The sequence below is a fragment of the Dromiciops gliroides genome, chromosome 1 (genome assembly GCF_019393635.1).
Source record: "Dromiciops gliroides isolate mDroGli1 chromosome 1, mDroGli1.pri, whole genome shotgun sequence".
Classification (NCBI taxonomy): domain Eukaryota; kingdom Metazoa; phylum Chordata; class Mammalia; order Microbiotheria; family Microbiotheriidae; genus Dromiciops; species Dromiciops gliroides.
In genome coordinates, this window is record NC_057861.1 from 572,765,425 (window position 1) to 572,788,128 (window position 22,704).

General features: G+C 39.6%; 1 protein-coding gene across 1 annotated transcript in view; it reads left to right on the plus strand.

Annotated features, from left to right (window-relative positions):
• The first annotated feature begins 20,295 nt into the window (after positions 1–20,295).
• The window catches only part of CEMIP2 (cell migration inducing hyaluronidase 2), a 102,336-nt gene continuing 99,927 nt past the window's right edge, over positions 20,296–22,704 (plus strand). Inside the window, exon 1 of the mRNA XM_043976624.1 lies at positions 20,296–20,414. The gene's annotated coding sequence lies outside the window, so the exon portion shown is untranslated. The remainder of the gene's footprint in view (positions 20,415–22,704) is intronic.

Sequence of the window (22,704 nt, forward strand, 5' to 3'; positions counted from 1 at the left end):
TTAATTTTGTTAGGCCTCACTTTCCTAATTTAAAATAACATAGCAAAAAGTATCTAAGTTCTACATGCCCTTTGTCTCAGTGATGTCACCAGTTGGGCACATAGCCAAGGAGGACCAAGAAAGAGAAAAAGTAACTATATACTAAAGTATTTAGAGCAACATTTTAAAAATTGTTGTTGTAGCAAAGAACTGGAAACAAAATGTGCGTTAATCAATTAAAGGAAAAGCTGGGAAAATTATGACATGTGGATGTAACAGGATTTTAGTGTCCCATGAGAAATGATATAAAGGAAATTATATCAGAAATTTTGGGAGACTTCTGCGAATTGATGCTGATCTCTAGTTCAGAACCTAAACTCTCAGTAGAGCCAGCCCTAGTTACTCATACTTTTCTAAGTTAACAGACGTGCACAAAGGTCATAGACAGTGGGCACCCATTGTTCATTCTCAGCTAGGTGTATACTATTGTATACTATTGTATTCCCACCTCAGGGTTATGAGTCATTGTCCCTAAAGTCACAGAATGTCAGAGCTATGGTCAAAGGGCCTTAGAAACCATTTAGTTCAGAGGTTCTTAACCTGGGGTCCCAGGCCCCTTGGGGGTCCATGGATAGATTTTAAGGGAGCTGTAAACTTGGATGATAAAAATTACATCTTTACTTTCACTAAGCTCTAAGTGAAATTTGGCATTCCTTTCAATTATGAATGTAGGCAATGTTGTTGTTTGTCCTTCATTTTGTTTTGTTTTTTTGTTTTGTGGGGCAATGAGGGTTAAGTGACTTGCCCAGGGTCACACAGCTAGTGTCAAGTGTCTGAGGCTGGGTTTGAATTCAGGTCCTCCTGAATCCAAGGCCAGTGCTTTATCCACTGCACCACCTAGCTGCCCCTTGTCCTTCATTTTGAAGAGGACCATTGACTTGCATGTGAAATGCATTTGAATGAGGTTGAGTTGTACAAAGTTGTCAGACTCATTCTCTTCCAGAGTCATCAAAGTCTAATGGTAAGATGAAAGTCAAGGTGCAGCAGGATAGACTTCTTGTCTTCCATGTTTAACTAAGCTCTAAGTTCTTCACAGTTCCTATTTCAGCTGTGTTCATATCCATTGAAACAAATTGTTCTTATACACACATTCCACAAGGGGAAGCCTTTATATGCTTGGGGTAGACATCCTCTAAGTCACTGATGGGTTTGAAACCTATTTGTTATCCTAATCCTGGCTTAGCCTGTCTGCTGAGAATGTAGGCAATAAACATCCTGAGGAGTTTACAAACTTCACCAGATTGTCAAAGGGGCCAAGACATAAAAAGGTTATGAACCTCTAGGATCTAGTCTAAATCCTATTATTTATTTATTTATTGGTGAGTTAAGTGACTTGCCCAGGGTCACACAGCTAGTAAGTGTCTGAGGCTGGATTTGAACTCAGGTACTCCTGAATACAGGGCCGGTGCTTATCCACTGCGCCATCTAGCTGCCCCAATCCTTTTATTTTTTAACCAATGAAGACTGAAGTCCTCTGAAGGGAAGTGACTTGTTAAGATTACATAAGTAATAAGGAAGCACATAAATGGATTTGAATCTGGGTCTTTTGGCTCAGAGACCAATATTTTCCCCCATTACATTATATGCCTTTCTCTTAGGGGCTACAATCCTAAAAACTAAAAGTAATCATAATTATTTTTTCAATACTTCAAAAGATTTGTAATTTTATAGATGTGTGTATTCCTTTCAATAATTTACTTTACAGACTCTCTGTGACTCATGAGACAGTTTCATGAGATGCTGTGATGGAAAGAAATCATCATCTGCTAGTCATGGAAATAAATCATTATTTTCTAGTCAGCTTTCTGGTAACAAGCTCCTGTCCTTAGCTAGACTGGTTCTTGGACAGCAGTCCAGCCTTCTTTTTAAAAAAATGTTTTTGTTTATTCTCTTTTCAAAAAACATTGCTGTTATATCCCAATAAGTCCCTATATCACCCTTCCCCCCACAATACTCTTGTAATAAGCATAATTATGTATGCCTGATTTTATACCTATACCCTACAACTTTTCTACCTGGAGGGGTAAGGCATGCTTCATCCTTTGAAGTTGTTTGTTCATGAAGAGGACTATGACATTGGGTTGATGTCATGACTTGCACTGAATTGGATTTAAGTGAGGGAGGGCTGTGCAAAGTCACCAACCTCACTGTCCCCTCTAGAACCATCTGGGTTCAGTGGTTATATATATGTGTGTGTGTGTGTGTGTGTGTGTGTGTGTGTGTGTGTGTGTATCAGGATGACTGGAGATGGCTCCTAATGTTTAAGGCAATTGGGATTAAGTGACCTGCTGAGGATCACACAGCTAGTAAGTGTCTGAGTGAGATTTTAAACTCCAGTCCTCCCAATTTTAGGTCCAGTGCTCTATCCACTGCATGACCTAGCTGTCCCCATCCTTTGAAGACATAGTTAGTCATTAAATGGATCAAAGTTATGAAATTCTTGAAGCCTTTCTAGCATGGTAGAACATGTCAGGACTTAACTCACTTGAGAAACTCAGGAGGACTTTAATGAGGGTTATAATCATTAACATGATTAACATTTCCTATACCTTGTCCCAATAATTGGGTCCAGCCATTTTGCTCTCTTAAGGATCATAGTTATCTGATGATGATTTGGCCAAAGGTTATGGTTGGAAACAAAGTTAGATGTCCAAACCCCCTTTATGTGTTTCACTCATGTAGTAATTTTTTGTAATTTGAGTATCTTATTTTCTTCATTTGTAAAATGAGACATTGAATCAGATGACCTCTGAGGTCCCTTCTATTCCCAAATTTATGCTCCTTTAGATTCCACCACAAATAAAATCCAAACCATCTTAATTAAAATATTTAGAATCAGAACAAAAAATCATGAATTGTTTTTCATTCTCTAAACTACCTAAACCTTGTAAATTTTGTTGCCAGAAGGGGCCCAGAAGAAGAGATTCATCAGATAGTGATATATAAATGCATAGACATGCTGGCACAAACAATTAACAAGCTCCTTCCTACTATGCTCTTTCCACCCTTTGTGCGTCAGAGAGCTCAGTACATACTGTTAAAGATCATGCTGCTGACGCTAGCATTTCCTGTCCTGATGACTGTGAGGGAAGGATGGATGAATGACTGACAGTATCTGTCACATTGATGACACCTATGGTCTGGCAGTAGAAAATACCTTAAGGTTTCCGTTTGCTGCCCTGCTTTGTAGTACCAGAGGAAGTCTCGTTTTTCCCTCAGACTGAGCAATCCCTCATCTCAAAACTTTATGCTCAGTTTCTAGCTATTGTTCTACTCAGACATTATTGCTAATATCCAGTCTATTCCAATTCAGAAAGCATACATCAAGCATCTACTGTGTGTAATGTATTATGTTAGGGGCTAAGGATTATAAAGGTAAAAAGTAAAACCATCATTCTCTCTAAAAAGTCATGTTTTACTGGCTAATTTAACTTGTAAACAGATAAGCACATGCATGATAATTTGAGGAGGGAAATTAACAATAACAGGAATGAGGAAAAGCTTCCTTTAGAAGTTGGCACATGAGCTGAGTCTTGAAGGAAGTTAGAGATTCTAAGAGGGAGAGTGAGGAAGGAGCATGTTTCTAGTAAGGGGGACAATCTGGGCAAAGTCATAGAGATGGGAGATAGAGTGCCAAGTTGAAGGAATGGCAAATAGTATAGTATCATCAGAATGAAGAGTGCTTGAAGGGAAGTCATGTGAAATAAGCCTGGAAGGGGAGGTTTAAATTAGTCTGTGGAAGGATTTAAATGCTAGGAAGTCAGTTTACAAGTTACAATTTTTCTTTTGCCCTGTATGAAAAGGATCGCTATTCTGGTACAGTGGGTCCCCATCCTTCAACAGAACTGTGCTGAGTGGGACTCCAGTCAAGTGGAAGGGCAATTCTAAAACGCTGTTTTTAGAAATTCAGTTGTCAAAAGTCAGCCTTTATGATCTTTACTCAGAATTTGAGCTGCATTTATTATCTGTAGGTGAGCTTTTACCTTTTTTATTTTTCATTTTACACTTGCATTTTGTCCTGGAACTCAATTGAACTTACAGACACCATCCCCCAAATTCTAGGGGATCACATAGTGTAATATGAGACTTAGATCCATTGTTTAGGGGAACTCGTTACTAGGAAAGAGAGAAGACCAAGTTCTTGGAGCTCCAAGGAGGAAGGGAGAAGGTTATGAGATCATATATTTCAGGTTTGAAGAGACCTTAGAAGTCAGCTTTTTTAATCCTCTCATTTTACAGTGAGGATGTAACTTGCCCAAGGTCACACAGGTAGTGGCAGAGCCAGGATCAAGCTCTGGTAGTCTTATTTGACATCAAGTACTCTTCCCATTGGACCTCATTGCCTCTGGTCTGACCCATTAGTGAGAAGTAACATTGTGTTAGAATGCTATACTTTTAAGAAAATTTTCTCAATCTTTTTTGTTTTTACATTATCTACTATTTTCCCACTATTACCTACTACATTTCCCACTATTTTTCCCTTCCCAAATAGTCATCCTTTTAATAAAAAACAAAAAAGAGGAAAAAACTCACTGAAATTAACCAATATATTGAAAAATCTAACATTATACAAAGTGTTCCATATTTAGTCTCCCACATTTTCGGGTTTTTTTGCGGGGCAATGGGGGTTAAGTGACTTACCCAGGGTCACACAGCTGGTAAGTGTTAAGTGTCTGAGGCTGGATTTGAACTCAGGTACTCCTGAATCCAGGGCCAGTGCTTTATCCACTGCGCCACCTAGCCGCCCCCTAATCTCCCACATTTTCAAAGAAGTTGGGGCAAGTACCTTCTCATACCTCATCTTTGGTCCCAAGTATGGTCATTATAATTTCAAAAAATTCAGCTTCAATTATTTTGTTATTTTTGTCCTTTCTATTTACATTGTCATCATAGTCATTGTGTGTATTGTTTAATTGGGTGGTTATTTTACTTTTTATCAGTTCACATTCTTCTGCTTTTCTTTATTCATTATTTCTTGTAACATAGTAATATTCCATTGTTCAATTTGTTTAACTATTCACCAGCTACTTATTACAAATTTATTATTTATTATCAATCTATTTATTACTAATTAAGGCACTAAGCCTTAAAGCTTGACATTTCCCCCATTCACCCTTCTAGCATCTCCTTGCCGGGGGTACAATGAAAAAGGTTTAAAGTCAAACAAGACAGGTTTGAATCTCACCTTTGTTACCTGTATGAACTTAGACAAGTCAGCAATTCTTTCAGGGCCTTGCTTTCCTCATCTGAATGAGGAATCTATAACATAGAATAAATTACCTCTAAGATCCCTTCCAACTCTACATCTATGACCTTATGACCCCACTTTTATACATATTGTGCCAGAAATTTCTGCATTCTGAGGCTTAGACAAAAGTCTATTAGAATTAATTTAGATCAATATGAAACATTTCTGATGAGAGAGAGAATGAAGGAGAGAGAAGAAAAAGAAAAAGGAGGAGGAGGAGGAAGAGGACAAGGACAAGGATGAGAACAAGAAGAAGGAGGATGAAGAGAAGGAGTAGGAGAAGAAAGAGGAAGAGGAAGAGAAGGAGAAGGAGGAAGGGGAGTTATTTAACTTTCCACACACCCATGAGCAAGTATTCGTAACCTTTTTAAAAAATTATTTTAGATCCCTTTGGCAATCTGAAACCTATGAACCTTCTCAGAATGTCTTTAGATTCATAAAATAAAAAGCATGTGGTTACAAATGAAACCAAAGATCAATGAAAATGAAGCTATAACAGAATCTAGGTAGTGAAGTAGAGTACTAGGCCAAGAGTCAGGAAGTTCTGAGTTCAAATTTAGGTTCCGACATAGTTGTGTAACCTGGGAAAGTCATTTAACTTTTGTCTGCCTCATTTTCCTCAATTGTAAGATGGGGAGAGCAATAGCGTTTACTTCACAAGATTGTTGTGAGTGAAGATCAGATGAGATCATTGTACAGTGCCTGGCACACAGGAAATGCTCAATTAATGCTTGTTTCCTCCCCTTGTCCTTTCCCTGCCATCCAAATTCACAAACCCTCGGAAATTCTTGGTTTTAACTTGAAATCCAGGTGAAGAACCCCTGCCCTAACTAACCATTTTTCTCAAAAAACTCTTCACCTACTTCATTCCATGATTCTCCATTTCAACTATTCAGAGGTGAACTCAAGAGATACTTCCATTAACTGAAGTAATAATAAAAAAAGCTTCATTCTTTAGTTTGATCATGACCCTAATTCAGATTAGTTTGATCATGACCCTAATTCAGTCAAGGGATGGGGGTGTGTGAGCTGGAGGTAAGGGGGAATAGGGTGCTGCTTTGAAGTGCATCAGTCAAGGGCTCTTTGATCTGGTTTGGTCTCTGTCCTAATTCTCCCTAAAATGAGTTCCTCCCTGAACTTTTTTTTTTTTTTTTTTTTTTAGGCAATGGGGGTTAAGTGACTTGCCCAGAGTCACACAGCTAGTAAGTGTCAAGTGTCTGAGGCCGGATTTGAACTCAGGTACTCCTGAATCCAGGGCCGGTGCTTTAACCACTGCGCCATCTAGCTGCCCCCTCCCTGAACTTTTTAACCAATTTCTTCAAAGAAAATGTAGACTTTTGATAGGAGGGAAAAAAGATTTAGTGGAGGACAGAAATGTTAAACACAGACCAATACTCCAAAGCTGGGCTGAAACAGATTAAAATGCAATAGGGAAATACTTAACAAATAAAAAAGACAATAAAACATAGATAATGTTACTATGTGATTTTCTAAATCTATATTCATCTACAGGGATCCTTACATATGGCTTGACACCACTGGTATAGGGTATCATTTCAGAATCCATAACTAACATCCTGATATAATTTTATAATTTATAGTTTAAAGAGCAGAGAAGCAAGAGGGAAGGGCTGTTGGTAGGCCTTCAGGATTATCCTTTAAGTCCAAGCTTTTGGAACAAAAACTCATTATTTGACAAAAGCTACTGGGAAAACTGCAGAAACTAGGCATAGACCAACATCTCACACCATATACTAAAATAAGGTCAAAATGATTTATATGATTTACACATAAAGGGTGATACCATAAGCAAACAAATTAAGAGAGCATGAAATAGTTTGTCATCTGGATTTATGGACAGAGGAGAAATTTAGGACCAAAGAAGATGTAGAGAGCAATACAAATGTAAACTAGATGATTTTGATTATATAAAATTAAAAAGTTTTGCACAAACAAAACTAATGTAACCAAGATATAAGGAAAACAAAACTGGGAAAGAATTTTTGAAACATGTATCTCTGATAAAAGCCTCATTTCTCAAATATATAGAGAACTGTGTCAAATTTATAAAAGTATGAGTGATTCCCCAATTCATAAATGGTCAAAGGATATGAACAGGGAGTTTTCAGACAAAGAAATCAAAGCTATCTATAGTCATATGAAAAAATATTCTAAATTGCTATTGATCAGAGAAATATAAATTAAAACAACTCTGAGGTATCACATACCTATCAGAGTGGCAAATAAAATAAAAAAGGAAAATACTGGATGTTGGAGGGGATATGGGAAAACTGGGATGCTAATCCACTGTTGGTGGAGTTGTAAACTGATCCAAACATTTGTGCATACTCTTTTTGTTTGTTTGTTTTGCTTTGTTTTGGGTTTTTTGTGGAGCAATGAGGGTTAAGTTGTGCATACTCTTTGATTCAGAAATACCACTGCTAGCTTTATATCCCAAAGACATCCCCCCAAAAGAAAAAGAAGTATTTGGGGTTTTAAAAAAAACATTTTACATCAAAATATACAAACAATTCATTAGAAGACTTACATTTTCTTTACATTTATTTCACAAGGATTTGGCATGGATATAAAAATATTTTGAGTAGCAGAGCCCCATATTTTCCAATTCAACTACTCAAACACCTCCAACTACCCAAACACCTCCCCCAATTTTTTATTTTGACTCAGTTATACCATAAAAAGCTAGAATGCATTTCAAAGTTTATGTTCTATTTGTATTTTAATTTCAAACCTCAGTTTCTTAACATTTTTACTTCATTAAAAATGTGGGGGGGAGACGGTCAGAATATAAAAAATTGTAATGAGTTTTGGATAAAAGCCAGTATCAAGTCACTTACACCAAATAAGAACATATCGTAAAGGAAAAAGATGTATTTGTACAAAAATATTCATAGCAGCTCTTTTTTGTAGTGGCTAAGAATTGGAAATTAAAGGAATGTCCATCAATTGGAAAATGGCTAAACAAGCTGTGGTATGTGATTGTTAATGCTTTTTTCTTTCTTTCTTTCTTTCTCTCTTTCTCTCTTTCTTTCTTTCTTTCTTTCTTTCTTTCTTTCTTTCTTTCTTTCTTTCTTTCTTTCTTTCTTTCTTCTTTCCTTTCTTTCTTTTTTTGGTGAGGCAATTGGGTTTAAGTGACTTGCCCAGGGTCACACAGCTAGTAATTCTTAAGTGTCTGAGGCCGGATTTGAACTCAGGTTGTCCTGAATCCAGGGCCGGTGCTCTATCCACTGCTCCACCTAGCTTCCCCTTGTGGTATATGATTATGATGGACTATTATTGTACTATAAGAAATGACAAGCTGGATGATTTCAGAAAGGAATGGAAAGGCTTATATGAACTGATGTATACTGAAGAGAGCAGAACAGGAGAATGTTGTGCACAGGTGACAACAATATTGTTTGATGAAGAACTGTGAATGACTTAATTATTCTCAGCAATACAATGATCCAAGACTAATGATCCAAAGGACCTAATTATGAAGCATACTATCCACTTCCAAAGAAAGAACTGATATTGATTGAACACAGACTGAAGCAAGCTATTTTTCACTTTCTTTCATTTTTTTCTTATATTCAGGTTTTCTTATACAAAATGACTAATATGGTAATGTTTTATATAATTGCACATGTATAACATATCTGATTGCTTACTGCCTCAGGGAGGGGGAAGGGAGCGAGAGAAAGGATCTAATTTGGAACTCAAAACTTTAAATAAAAATATTTATTATTATTTAAAAAAAATTTTAAAACAATGTACATTTCAGAAAAGAAAGGGATTATCTTTTAGGGTGAGCACTGATTACCTGCTTTGTGAGTTGTCTTTTCTTAGTGACTGTCTTTTGTGAACCCCCCTCCCTGTCCTCCCCTTCCCCCCTCTCTCTCCCTCTCTCTCTCTCTCTCTCTTTCTCCTAGATTGCCTTGATGTTCATTTAAAAGAAACTTAATGTCTTTTGTTTTGATTACAGGAATTTTTGTAAATACATCTTTAAAATTGTGCATTTTTATCTCTTCTTTGGGCAGTTAGGGGGTAGAGGGATAGAGTATGAGGGCTTACAGACAGGAAAACTAATCTTCCTGAGTTCAAATTTGGCCCTCAGACACTTATTAGCTCTGTGATCCTGGGCAAGTCACTTAACCCTGTTTGTCTTAGTTTCTTCATCTGTAAAAATGAAATGGAGAAGGAAATGGTAAACCACTCTACTATCTTTGCCAAGAAATCTCCAAATGGGGTCACAAAGAGTCAGACATGACTGACATATATATTATATACACACATACATACATATTTTTGTGTGTATATAAACATACATATATATATAATTTAGCACTACACTAAGACTTTTGTGATACCCTACATAATACATATGCATGTCTGTGTATGTAAATATATGTATTTATATGTATTATACAAACAAAAGACACATACTTTTGGTGGAGTGGGCAGACCTATGATTTCCTGGTGAGGCACTCCTAGCAATACAGAGCAGCACTTTTTCTTTAGCTTATAGTCTCAGAGAGTTGCCTAGGTATTTTAGGAGTCTGAGGAAGTCCTCCTAACTTTAGATTTGAAAGGATAAAAATGACTGACCCAACAAAAGTGAGAGGTGCAGAAATTTAAAAAGATTTCATTTGCAAGTGAGGATACGTCACCAAACATACATGTTGCAATAATGTGATCATGCTTTCAATCATTAGACAAATTCCCTGCTTCTCTTTGTGTTTCCCCACAGTGAGACTCATCCCTGGTTCTGACCTTACAAGCAGCCCTCATGAGGCGAGGGTCTGGCCTGGTGAAAAGAGCAATGATCCTTGTCCCCATAATTACTTTTATTTCCAAATATAGGATGCTGAGTCATTGCACTTAATAGTCAAGACAGCCTCTTTGTGACTTGAGGCATGTCTATTTCACATTTTAGAACTTTGTTTTTCTGGCTGTCTCCCACAGACTCTCTATTTTACAACTTTATTTTTTCCTGCTCTTACCTAGTTAAATTCTTACTATGCCTACTGCCCTCAGAGTACCAATCTCAGTGGGGCTCTGCAACAGGGCCCCCAAAAAAGCCCATCATGTTAGGATACTGGAAGGGAGTCAAATGATTTCTTCAGGTTCATACAGCCACTACGTGTCAGAGATGGTAATGGAACCCAGGTCTTCATGACTCAGGGCTAACTCTTTAGCCACTAAGCCATCCTACCTCTGCTTTCCTAAATACATACATATATATCATCTAGTACTTTTGATGGATCTATTATTTCATTAATGTGCCTATTTCTTCCATTGACACAAATCACAACCCATCCATGCTCTTCTTATGACCAATGATCTTTCTCCCCAACAATCAATAAAAAGATCAATTATGAGCATTTAGTATGTTCTTTTGATGACATCCTTTACCCTATTCTCCATAATCCTTCATTTGCCAATACTTTTGATGACTCCCAAGTTTCTCCCTGAAACAAAATTTCATCTTTTTGTTCTAAACATTTTTTGGAATCAACAAGCATTTTTTTTTTCCTTTCCATCCCCCTACCACGAAAATAAAATAAAAACAAGTCAAGCAAAAAAAATTCTTATATTGAAAGCTCACTTTTTTGTAGATACTAATTTCTTTCCAATCAGAGGCCTTTAATCTTTTTCTGTATCATGGAATCCTTGGCCAGTCTGGTGAAGAGTGTATAAGCCTTTCTAAGAATAAGGTTTTTTAGATGCATAAAATATACATGATTCAAGAGAAACTAATTGTATTGAGAGTCTCTCTCTCTCTCTCTCTGAAGTTCATAAGATCCCTGGTTAAGAACAGTGCTATTGCATCTATGGTATTGTATTGTATTTATCATGGAATCTACAGTCTCCAAAAAAGTGAGTCTCAGGATCACCCAAAGGGACATGGAAAACCACATGGTGGGTGTCAGCAGGTTCCCACACATTACAAAAGGAACAATATATATGTATTTACTAAAAATGCCTTCTGGATGTAGCAACATTACAAGCCATCATTAGCTAACTTACTAACTCCTGGAGTAGCAGAAATTAATTACAAGCTACTTAGGAGTGAAGTTGATATGGAAAGAAGAAAGTGAATGGGTATTGTCAAGATCTTAGGAGAAACCTGTCTTCCAGAGCTAAGGCCCAGCAAGCAAGCTGTGCCCTTAACTTGGCATAACAATAATTCTTTGCACTCACCCTTTGGCAAAATCATATATTATTGTATCATTTTGACTAGCACTAGGTGTTCTCTGACAAGCTCAGATAGTACCCATGTTCTGCTCATGAAGCCCTGCTATGAATCAAACTTGTCTCTTTGCTGTTACCCTCATTGTTAGATCTATAGCTCACCGCATAGCCATTGGTATAAGTATTGAGACCTCCTCACAATGCCTCAGGTCCCCCCACTAGAGGTGGTGCCCCAGCACAAGTGTCTAGTTTGCATCCTTGCTTGCAAGCCATTTCCCACACTTTGAAATTAAACTTCTGTTTGATTCCTGACTCTTGTCTTTAGCCTGCTCTGTTTGGCTCTGGCCATTCACAGGTCAGAGGTTTTTCAGTTGACAGTATCGAAGACAACTTTGTCTACTTCACAAGTTTTCCTAAGACAGATCCTTTTAAAGATTTCCACAAAATGGAAAATTGGTTAAATGTATTTGTTTTATCCCACCTACCTAAATTACTCACAAAAAATACAAACAACTAAGGAGTACAAATGAGAATGATAGGAAGTGATGAAACAAAGGTATAGGTGGAAGTTCTTCAAAACTACAGCCATTCATTAAAAAAAAATAGGGCTAAGGGCTGCATATGAACATCTTACTCTGAAAGACATTTCCATTTTATAGGGTAGGATAGACCTCTGGAAACCAGGAACACTAGCTCTAAAAATATTAGGGCAAAGATGTTGCTCAATAATATCAGGGGGGAAAATGTAGTCTGGTTTAGTGGGGAAAAGTACATATCTGAGTCTATCATGAAAGAGACCCAAAAGAGAAAAAGTAGTGAAATGTAAACAAAATAATTTACCCCAAGACTGGTGTGATATTTTTGCATAAAGAGATATTTAATAGTCTCAGAATATCTCATCCTTCTCCTGAGAGTCCATTTTCATCTACTGATAAATCCAAAATCATTGACTTTACATATGCTGTCATCATTCAATCACTTTATATCAAAGAATAGAATGAATGAAATTGTGACTTTACTCAAAATAGAGAAATACATAATTCCAAAAGATTCCAAAATGAAGACCCTGATTATCATTGGCAACAAAATGACAGATACTAAAACCAAAAGCCATTGTTATTGACAACAAAATGCCAGATGAGAAATCTGTTAGACTCAACCAATAAACATTATTAAGCATTTATTAGGCACTTTACTTCGTGCTATATAGTAGTAGGCTAGTCAAATGTGGGTTTTACCAGCATTGTATTTAGCAACCACTAAATGCTGGCCAATTTTTGGCTAAGACATCTCTCTACTCAGAAAGAATAGAGAGTCTTAAAAAAAAAGAGTTTCCTTTTCTGCTTTGGCATTTTGATTCCTCTGTGGTATATGTCCAAGGCCAGCATTAGAATAAATTGAATATAAAATTATTCCAACACTGAAGGCTAAGCTATATTCTTTGATTCCACTGCCTTCCCCAACCATAACCAGTCTGGCATCTTATCTCTTAGGGGATCTTGAAATTAGCAAGAATTTTGTAAATATTTGTGGAGTTGAGTTTTTTCCCCAGAAGCTTACTTAGTCTTTTTCTGTGATATCAAAGAGCATTCTGATAAACAAAATTCTAGTGGTAGGGGATAGGAAGTCTCCCTTCACTCTCAGATAAGATATAAACTTTGTAAAATGGCCTACTGGAGACAATACTTCTCTCTATGTTATCTAATCTATGGTAACAATAGAATTTGTTTTGACTTAGGTGAAGCCTTTTGGTGTGCCTCTCTGACCATTTCATGCTGGCAACTGTCTATGATATCTGTGCATAGGGAAAGTCAATCTGACATTGCTAATTATTAAAATCAAAATGTGACATTTTCTACTTTTGCTTATATGCTTTTTTTTTCCTATTGTGCTTTTGGAAATTTGGAGCAGTATGCTAATCCTGTGTAGCATTTGTATAATCTTGCTCATCATACATCTGTCTGAATTTTCTAGTGTTCATGTTGTTGGTATGGGTAAAGGTGGGGAGGGAAAGGAGTCATGGTGTCCAGGAAAAGCTTTACAATGTTGAGTTCGATTGAATGTGACTTTTGGCATAAAGTTAATTTGCGGAATCCTGAGTTCATAGGGAGCTCGGGTTTCCTGGAAAGCTCTTTTGTGATCCAGGGAGGACTTGAGAGTTTAGCAGGCATATATTTGCTTCCAGTATTTTGTTATTTTGCATTAATAACCATGGCAATTGGAGAGAACTGGGCTACAGTCCTCCTTGAGGAACTCAATTTCTGTAACCCAAATGTATTCACACAGGTACTCTTAAATTTGTTTTCCTTCTTTCTTCCTTTCTTTTTCTTTTTCTTTCTTTTAAAAATAAAGATCTCCTTTGAATATTGCACTGGATTTCGAATATTTTGGTATGAAATGAGTTTATGATTTCCTTCCCCCACTCCCAATTTCTTAGGAAAGAAGGTATGACATAAAGAGGTAAAACCCTTGGGGTATTATAAAACCCTTGGTTCATATTGAGAGTTTAAAAACATCCATCTTTTATTTATTTTTCAAAAACATCTTATTGATGACTTCTTGTCTTTTCATCACAATTATTAGTCACCCCTCCACATGAAAACGTTCTCTTGTGACAAAGAAAAACATGAAAACATATCTGATACAGACACTTTGACAATATGTACAATATTTTGTCCTGGGTTGTCCCCCATTCCCATGTATGAGGGAAGAGAGATATTTTGTTATTTCTTCTCTAGGACTTTGTTTTTTTCCATTATGCATCTTTCAACTTCTTTCTATTTATACAGGGTATCCAAAAATCTTAGTGCAGTTTTAAGTAAGCAAGCAGGCAGACTCATATACAAACACACAAACAGAGGTGGTGTGATTGATCAGGACATTGTTGATCAATTGTTCTCTCTCCCACAAAGCCAATTCACATAAATACAAAGGGGGTAGGTAACAAGGACAACAAGATATTAAGAGAAAAGCAATGTTTTTACCGTTACCTCTTTCTTTTTTTTGCGGGGCAATGAGGGTTAAGTGACTTGCCCAGAGCCACATAGCTAGTAAGTGTCATGCATCTGAGGCTGGATTTGAACTCAGGTCCTTCCTGAATCCAGGGGCCAGTGCTTTATCCATTGTGCCACTTAGGCTGCCCCTTTGTTACCACTTTCTAAGGTATGAAGTTCTTGAACAAAAGAGCTGCATGTCATTGACTTTTGAAGATTATGGCATGCCTTTGGCAGGCCTTTAAAAAAGTAAGGTATATATTTCTTGGGAGCATGGTTGAACTAAGAGATAGCTGTGGAGTGTGACCCCTGGCCACAAAGAAGAGTCAGTCTTGATAGATTAAGAACTCAGTTCTTGATAGAGGATAACTGTGCTACCAGAGGGGAGGCAGAGGCTGAAGAGATGAGACCAGATTATTCACAAGTCCCCTTACAGATTCATAGAACAAAACAGACAAAACCACATGAAGGTGCAGACAACTGCAAAATAAATGAGTACTTTTTAGCAGATGTGCTGGAAAGAGCATTAGTGGGGTTTGAGTCATCTGTCAGAGGTTCTGTTGGGAGCCAAGGGAGAAGACCACTATCACTTTTTCAGTTCATTGTAAAAAGTCGATTTTTTCTATGAAGAAGGGGGAAAAATTTGTTTTCTATACAACCTAATATAAATAACCAAATCCATTTTCACTCTTTTTGCTCTAAGGAGATGTTAGATTAAATTCAATTTCCAAACTATTTACGTAATACAAATTAATCAATGAGATTAAAATAAACCACCCTACTTTTCCAGGTACTGTACTAGAAATAAAAAAGACAAAAATATAAACAGTCCTGGCCCCTCAAAAAGTTTTAATTCTGTAGGCGGAGTTCATGTGGTTTATGCGTATGAGTATATAGAAAATAAATATATACAAAGCAAAAACAAGTATTTTTGGGGGGGGAGGAGGAAATAGTAGTGAAGGGAAGTCATGAGAACATGTGGTGATGAAGGTGAGGTTTTAAAAAAAAACAACTAGGGATCCTATGAGTCTGAAGTGAAGAGGGACATGGGGGACAGCCCTTACAAATGACAAGAGATAGCATATTGGGTTGTAAGGAATGGTAAGAAGGCCAGTTTGGCTAGACTAAAGATTACTTCAAGGGGAAATAATGTACAAGTTGTCCCAAAAGTCTTAGTGCAATTTAAAGTAGCTGTGGTTTATTCATTCATTTCAGGTTGTGTTCAACTCTTTGTGACCCCCATTAAGGGTTTTCTTTTTCTTTTTCTTTTTTTTTTTTTAGTGAAGCAATTGGGTTAAGTGACTTGCCTAGGGTCACACAGCTAGTAAGCGTTAAGTGTCTGAGGCCGGATTTGAACTCAGGTACTCCTGACTCCAGGGCCGGTGCTCTATCCACTGCGCCATCTAGCTGCCCCATTATGGGTTTTCTTGGCAAAAATACTGAGTGGTTTGCCATTTCCTTCTCCAGCTCATTTTATAGATGAGGAAACAGAGGTAAACTGAGGTTAAGTGATTTGTCCAGGGTCACATAACTAGTACGTGACTGAGGTCAGATTTGAACTCATGAAAAATGAGTCATCCTGACTCCAGGGCTGGTACTCTATCTACTGTGCCAACTAGCTTCCCATATTAGCTATTAAACCTTAATGTTCACTAAGATTTTTAGGATATCTTATATAATAGATCTGGGAAAAATAGATTGGAACCAGATTATAAATGTATCCTCATTACCAAAGTCCCATTGGTATGAGATTCTCTCTTTATTGGGGATGAATGTCCTGCCCTGTGTAGAGGGGGGGTGGAGTTGTTGAGGAGAGCTCCATCCTCTTCTTCAGTCTTCTTCAGACTTTGAGGTTCTGCAGTGGTTTGGATGCTTCTGACTTCTAGCTTCAGAGGGAAGATGGGGAGGTCACCCCCACTTTAGGTTACTGAAGGAAAAAAACTGGGAACACATAAAAGAATGGGCAGTCTTCATCATGTCCCTATCCCCAATTTGCCACACTAGAAAACTTTGGGGAGTTTTCCCCTTGGGTGAGACCTAGGACTCTTTCTTGGTTGAGCTATGTTACCAACATCCAGGCAAGAGAATTCGTCATTCAGGATTGTCTGGTATATATCCCCATATGTATGCTTTCTTTGTATTTTGTTTTGCTACCAACTTGGATAAATGGGGTTCTTGGCTAAGTACTGTGTTATATGCTCATTGTGGAACTGATATTTGGTAGGAAAGGGAGTTAGCCTTTGATATATAGCAGGAGTTTAAATCCTGCTTTCTCCCATAATGAATTGTGATTAGAAATTAGCTTGAATCTGAAAACTCCATCTTCTTCGACTATTTAAAGGAGCAGATAGCGATATCTGAGCCTAGCACCCCACCTCTTTGAGGACATCAGAGTGACCATCAGCTCCAACTTCCCCTCCTGGCAGGAATTAAATTATCTCTTGGGAGAAGGGGGAGGGGGGGCAGAGAGGAGGTTAGATATGTCTATTTTGCCATGAGACATCCTCATGCTGTATGGGGTTGGCTTTCATAATACATAGACCTTGATACTCATGGGGCCCAGCAACATAAACATTTTTATACAGCAGTTTTTTTTTAAAAAGGGAATACATTGTTTCTTTGCAACAAAGAATCCAGCGACTAAGAAAAAAATCACGTGATCACAAAAAGAAAAATTGAATGATCCCATGACAAGGCAATGAAGCCTGAGAATGAGCATGGTAGGGATAGAGAGTAAGGAATGAAGGTGACACAGAAATGTGTAACAGTAACAAGAAGAAAAAATTATCATTTTTTCTTTTTTATTGCACTGAGTAGACTGACATCAAGCTATTTTGTGGCTTTTAATTACTGTGAAGACAAAACCTGGCATATGAACACCTTTCTAGTGAAGCAATGAAAAATTCAACCCCTTGAAGATAATCTATAGATTTCATTCAACAAGTCTGAGCAGAAAAGTAGAATTTAAAGACAATCTGCTAAGGTATAATGGATTATTGGTTTAGGCAAGTCCTTGAGATCTGCAATGAAATGCCAACTCAATTGCCCATCAAGCTAGGAAGATGCCTTTGGTCATAGGTTACCTGAAGGGAGAGGAAGAGTAGGGATCAGCAGAGAGACATCAACAGCATAAACTGCCCTCTTGATTAGTGGAATAATTTACCTATGCAAGGCCAGCACTCTGCTAAAATAAAGATGAAATGTTTCTAATTCTACTTTATTAAATTTGTATAAAGAAAGTCTTTGATGCAATATTTTCGTAGGCCTCCTCCAGTTTGATAGGCCTTCTCTTTTGAGATGTTATTCTTCTCCACATTTGCTCTTTCCTCCTTTTAAATACTTGAAACACAGAACACATAATCTTATGTAATTCTCAAACTTGGCTCTATACTGTGTATGAATGAATTCTACTTAAAATATTGTAGAATAGGTAAGTAATGGAAATGAGGATTTATAAAAATCAACTTTATATGAAATTATTGTGAGTACACAGAATCAATCTTTTTTTTTTTTTTGGTAGGTACCATACAAGATATACAGTGATTGCAGTAGTTTTATAATCCTAAATAGGACAGACTGGACCTAAGCCTGCACTACTGCAATAGGCTTCTTGTCAGAATCTCTTCTTCCAATTTAGCATTCAGGGTTGCCCCCTCAGCCCCGTTTTATTTATGCTTGCTCTTCTTTGAAGCTTTCTGAGATGCAGTGGGGAAATGAACCAAACTCAGGTCCTTTCTTGAATTCTTTATTATTTAATCAATCCATTCATTATAGAAGCTCATCTCCCTAGTGTCAGCTTCTTCTCGAACAACACCTTACATAAGGCGATGGGTTTTTTTTTTTTTTTATTTTGGGTGTGTATGTCTGTGTAAATACCATGGTTACACGACTAAGCTTTAAAAATTTATATACAGTGTTAAATGAACTAATGTCCTTAATGGGAAGACATCCAATTCAGTACTGAACAGAGGAAGGGGGGAGGCCGGTGCTTGGCTGCAGCTACTAGCGTAATGGGGGTAAAGAACAAAACTTGTTGGACTTGTAACAGCAGCCCGAGTAAGAGGAATCAAAGGGCCGCTTGGGAGGAGGAAAGAAAAAAATGAATCGGGAATCAGGTGGGGTCGGGGCTCTTCTGGCTGAGATGGCTGAGGACATTGTTTGAAGAGTGGGGGTGGAGAGCTTGGGTGCTTAGGGGTGGGGCTTGGATGCCAGCCCCTCAGAGTTGTGAGGCGGCCACATATATTAACCTCGGGAACAGGAGTGGCAATTAGTCTAACAGCTGCAGCAGCATCAAGCGCCTGGGGGCTGTGGGAGAAGGCACAGCTAAGCGCTAGAGGGACTTTTGGGAGCCACGGGAAAGCAGCAGCTCGCAAGGTGGGGTGGTTGCAAGGTGGGGTTGGGTAACCAGCCAAGCTGAGTCCAATATCCTGATTGGGGTGAGTGGAAAAAGGAGCACTATATTTGGATTCGTTGGACCTGAGTTCAAATCCCAGTTTCTGCTACTTATTACCTGTGTGACTTGGGGCAAGTAACTTTCCCGCTTTCGTTTTCAGTTTCCCCATCTGTAAAAACTAGCAGGGTTTGACTAGTGATTCCTACAGCAATTAAATCTTTGAGCTGAAGAATTAGGAAGGATGCTAACTCTCTCCAAGCATTTGAGGAGGTCTAGACGTGTTCTGCTTGGACCCAGGAGAGTAGATCCAGGATCAACGGCTGAGTGTAGCAGGGGTATTTTTTAGGATTGTTATGTATGGAAGAACAACTTACTTTTCAAGCAGAGGAGTTCTTAGAAAATGAAGTTGGGGCATGCTTCTGGAGCTGAAGCAAAAGCTAAATGGGACCCCTTGGTTGGGGTGTTTTAGCAGGGAATCAAGTACAGGTTAAACAAGAATCTCGTTGGTCCTCTTCCAACCCTGAGATTCCCTAAATGGAAGGGAAACGTCTACGGTTGTCGGGGAGAGCAGCGGTAATTCCCTACTACTCCCAGCATGAGGGTTTGAGAAAAGGGGCAGCGAGTTCCCCCGGTGGGAAATGGAACGCAGTGCCTCCTTTCCCAGAGCTTGGTGGGAAGGTCCTTGGGTTAGGCGGGGCACCAGGGGCTGCTGTGCAGCCGAGTGAAACTGTTCCTAGCTGGGAGCAGTGAGCCAGCTAGCGGCGCTGGGGCTCTCACCTACCCTGGCGTTCTGAACCCGCGGGTGGAGCCCGGAGCTACCACCGCCCCTTTGGTGTCCAAAGCGCCGCCTCCTCCCCCTTCCTCCCAGCCTCTCTCCCGCCCCTACCCGCGATTCCCGGCCCGGCCCAGCACTGCCGGGCCGTGGCGCCCAGCAGGCAGAGAGGCTGGCGGGGAGGGAGAGAGCAGCAGCCTCCGCCACCGCCGCGGCACTGCTAGAGCTCCAAGCTCTGTCCCTCGGCGCTGCCCCGCCGGCCAGCTAGCGGCTGCGAGGGACGCCCAGGCTTTGGCCTTTCCCCGAAGAGGCTCCGGGCTGCCCTGCCGAACAGCACCGCCTCTCCTCCTCTTCCTCCTTTGAAGGGGAAGGAGGGGAAAAAGGAGTTAGAGGTGTAGCCACCGGCTAAAGAGCGGCCCCGACTGCTGGCTTTCTCCCCTGCTTCCCCCCCCGCCCCCCCTTGGCCCTTCCCTCCGCCCCCACCCTGAGGCTCAGGGCTGGAGGAGGAGGGAGGCAGCGGAGCGTCACTCTCCGGTGGAAAGTATTTCACCTACGGGGCAAAGGCTGCTGCTGCTGCTGCTTTTACGCAACTGGCAGCAGCAGCAAGCCCCCGACCCCCCCCCCCCCCCCCGCCCCAGCAGCTGGAGCTCAACGTGTTTCCATTGCCATGGAAAGCAGAACCGGGGCAAGGGGGAGGAGGACGACAACCCAGTCTGTCTTTACTGCCGCGGTTTAGACACCCGAATTGCTCGACGCCAAACTGGGGAAAGGAAGGTAAGCAGCTGTGGTCTCCGTTCCCTTTCCGTGGGTGCCTTACCCCGCTGGGGTTCACTGTGTAGACAGAACTGGCGGCGAGTTCGGCCGGCTCACCAGCAGTCAACCGCAGCCTGCCCGGCTGAGTAGTGAGGGAGCACGTTGGAGATTCCGGGTGAATGAATAACCCCCTCCCCGCCCCAACTCGACCCGTTCCGCCCCCCTTCCCTGGCGCCCTTCTTTTCGGGATTAGGAATAATTGAACTCTCCTTGAAGTGAATCCACTCCTTGAGAGCGGGTTGTTGGAACTCTTGTCGCGATCGTAGTTTTCATCTAGTTTTCTGGGGAGGAAACAATGGACCTTTTAAAGTTCATGTGAACAGTCTTAAACTCTAGGGGGTGGTGGTGGTGGGGGGGAATGTGGAAAGAAACCCCACAGGAAGCCGGCTTCAGGGAAAGATTGTTGGAATGCATTGTGTGTGTGTGTGTGTGTGTGTGTGTGTGTGTGTACGTACACACGTGTTTAATGGCTCTGTCCTGTCGATAATTCGATGAAGATGTCTTTGTTTGTAGACAGGAAGGTTTTCAATAGAATGAATCTAAAACTTGTAAGATTCTCGAGAACTAAACATTCTGCCACAGACTTAGCTTTCCCTTGTTGGAAGGTACTGATAAGGCTGAAAAGGCCAGGACCAAAACTGTAGCTGTCCTTACTTTTACCTGAATATTAAAGACAAAATCTTTGCTTTATTGTGCGTTCAGTACTGAAGGGGGCTGCTCACAGAACTACAGTGAAACCCAGATCACACACATGCCTTTTCTTCATAGGCTGGCAGGGCTTCATTTCATTAATGTGTTTTGAGTTAAATAGCATAGATCATAGGACTTCACGTATGGAAGAACTCAGAGAGATGAGTGAATACAACTCTCAGTTTCCTCATGTATAAGATGAAAGAGAAATTCCTTGATTTCTTTAAGGTCAAGCCTAGTGGCAGGGCCAGGACTAAGAAGGCTGACCCCAAGTTCCTTTAGCTTGTTTCTGCTAAAATACTAATGGATTAAAATCAATCTGTTTCTTGGTTTAGGACATGATGTCCTAATTTCTGAGGTCCACGATCTTAGTTTAAACTAGAAAGTGAAAGTACAAGTGTTTAAGATGCACCTTAATTATAGATTGTACACATCTGAGGGAATAATCGAGATTGAGAGGAAAATACAATTTGAGGGTTACTTGACCTAAGCTGACCTGTAAATACAGGGCAATAAGAAACTTTATATTGAGCATATAGAACCTTAAACTCAATCATATATTTCAATATTATTCCCCTGATTCTTTAATAGCATGGAGTGGAGTTTTAGTGCTCTTTCATTAATGTCCACTTAAAATAAGTTGCTATTTTCAAGAATTCTATAAATTCAGCAAACATTTATTAAGTGTCTACTCTACATTCCAGTTGCACGGTATTCACCTACACACTCACATACATCAAGTGGTCTAGTTAATGCCATTCTTCATACATGGTGCTCCATTACCCACCTTTTCAGTGTGTGCATTGACAGTTCTCTCACCACCCCCACCCCACACACTTGGAACATCCTCCCTTCTCAACTCTATCTCTCAAAATCCCTACTGTCTTTCTGTGTTGAGCTCAAGCTCCAAGTTTTGTACACAAAGCTTTTTTGGATATCTGTGGGATGTGTACATTCCCTTCAAAATTATCTTTTATCTGTTTTGTTGTTGTTTTTGTAGAGTCTTACTCTTCATGACTGCATTTGGGGGTTTTCTTGGCAAAGATACTGGAGTGGTTTACCATTTCCTTCTCCAGCTCATTTTACAGATGAAGAAACAGGCAAACAGGGTGAAATGACTTACTTAGGGTCACAGAACTAGGCAACTAGGTGGTGCAGTGGATAGAGTGCCAGGCCTGGAGTTAGGAAGACTCATCAGAGTAGATACAATTGAAACAACTGAATGACAACCTCTTAATCCCAGAAGTAACACTCTATCTGCTCTACCACCTAGCTGAGTTGGCCTGGGAGCACTGAGTGGTTAAATGGAAATCATAGGTCCAGTATAAAAACAAATATATGTTTATGTTCCATCTCCCTAATCTCATTGCACCTGTTTTTACTTTTGCTTCTGTTTTGTTTTGTTTTGTTTTTTGGTGAGGTAATTGGGGTTGTGTGTAAGTGTCAAGTGTCCAAGGCAGGATTTTAACTCAGGTCTTCCTGATTCCACAGCCCAGTGCTCTATCTACCCGGCCACCTAGCTGCCCTTACCTTTGCTTCTGTATCTTCAATACCTAGTACA